This window comes from Phalaenopsis equestris, unplaced genomic scaffold, assembly GCF_001263595.1.
Source record: "Phalaenopsis equestris unplaced genomic scaffold, ASM126359v1 Scaffold000002, whole genome shotgun sequence".
In the NCBI taxonomy this organism is placed as follows: domain Eukaryota; kingdom Viridiplantae; phylum Streptophyta; class Magnoliopsida; order Asparagales; family Orchidaceae; genus Phalaenopsis; species Phalaenopsis equestris.
Genome location: NW_018164444.1, coordinates 31321933 through 31324075, shown reverse-complemented (window position 1 = coordinate 31324075; position 2143 = coordinate 31321933).

Sequence of the window (2143 nt, the reverse complement as noted above, 5' to 3'; positions counted from 1 at the left end):
TACTTCTAAAAGCTGTCCCATTGTCAGAGATTATTTTTTGAGTTACTCCAAAATGGTATACAATTTGGCTCTTGAAAAATTGAAGGGCGTGCTGTGCTGTAACCTCACGTAACGGTACTGCCCCTGCCCATTTGGAGAAGTAATCTGTAGCGGCAAGTATTTTAGAGGATGGAGGGTCTATCAGACCTATTATGTCTGTGCCCCAACACTCGAATGGCCACGAGGCAACAGTTGGGTGCAGCACTATTGGAGGCTGGTGTAAGACCACCCCATGCACCTGGCATTGGTGACATCTTCTGGATGTTTCCATGTAATCAGACATCATTGATGGCCAATAATATCCGAGTCTTTTGATCTTCATTTTTGTTTTTGGTCCCGACTAGTGAGCGCCACACAATCCGGCATGTACTTCTTTGACAATATTTTGTGCTTCGGCTCTGCTCAAACACCGTAGCCACATTTGATCGAATGATCTTCTGTAGAGAACATTTCCAACTAGGGTGTAAGACATGGCCCTTCTTGTGATGTGGTGCACCTCAGACTTGTCTTCTGGCAGCTTTCCAGTATGCAAATATTCTGTTAATGGCTTGCGCCAATCTTTGCTGATGTCTGCAACTGGATTCACGATTTCTTCTTTTTTAATTTTGGGTAGGTGACTCTATAGTCGACCTACGAGATTTTCTAGCTAACTTAATATCCTTCAAAATTTCATTCTTCATATGAGGGAAAATTGCATATCCCACTCGTTTAAGTAATTAACTAACAGAACATCCTTCTTTAATAGCAAGCCTTCTGAAGACTGCACTAACTCGGGTGATGGGGCTGGATTTCTTTCCCTTCTCACCATGTTCATGAGTGATGGCAATGTAGCAGCAATCTTCTGGATACTCTCATATCCATCAGCATCTGTCAGGGGATCCAATCTACTCCCTCGTAGGAGTGGATAAATTTCCGGTATTACCTCTTCAACTTGATGAGGCTCCTCTTCATCAGTTGTATTTTCAAGATTCTGGGCTTTGATGGCCCTCTGAATTCTCTTATTGTGGTTCCTCCATTGAGTACGGGTCAGAGGTACAGACCTTGAACTTGATCCGATCTCAAACACAGGTGGTGGGACAGTTAATCCCTTAATCACCTCGATCGGATTCTCAACAATCATTACCTCTTTCCCCTTAGTAGCAGCGGGGCTAGCGAGTTTGACGGGTGTCATGTCAGCAGTAGCTTTAGCCTTCTTGTAGGCAGAGAAGTCTTAAAGGCAGTTCAGATTGAGTTCCGTAGACAAGTCTTGAACTTCCAGGGCAGTAATCTTCATTACCATTAACAGGGCTTTCACGAGTATTCAAATCCGGCTTTGAACTTGATGGTGGGAGCGATGTTACAGACAATGCGGTCCGTTGGCAGGTTGCAAGAAAAGGTCAGCGTTGGGTAAGCCATCGCAGCAGGCTTTAAAACAGAAAGTTTTAGGGCTAGCTATATGGCCAAAAACCTTGTAATCCTTAGTGCAAGCACTGAAAGTAGAGGTTAGTCTGTAGACCGGGCGGGTCTTAATTTACAAGTAATTTTAACATCTTTATTTAAAAGGGTGTAAAATTGATTAATATTTTGAAGTCCATGCAGTACAACACGATTCGATTTAATTTGCGAAGCAGCAAAATAAATGTGAAAAGGAGTTGTGAGAAAGTTTAGGACCCAGTGCGGGACCCAATTCATAGCAGAAAAAAAATGCCCAGGTGGAGTTAATCCACCAACACACCTATTGGGGGTCCGACCCCACATGAAAATTTAAACAGTCCTCAGTGGCCTTCTGAACCCCTCTGTTCAAAGATGGTTGAACAGCTAGTCCTGAAGTCCAAGGACTTAACTATACTTTCCCAAGGTAGAAATGGGTAAAGTATGCTAACGGAAGAAGGGTAATTTGGTCCAAGAGGGACATAGACATATTACCGATGTGTAAAGATAATATTTCTTGATTTGTATGGAGAGAAAAGCTTATCCCTATCGGAGTCGCCAGAAGCTGTCGACGTTAATTCGGGGATTGGTTTGTGAGGATGCCCCTAAGAAGCTGTCGGTCGCTGGAATCAAAATCCCGTCGCCCGCTTCGGAAGGACGTTGAAGTATGAAATCAAACTGACCCCATATTTTT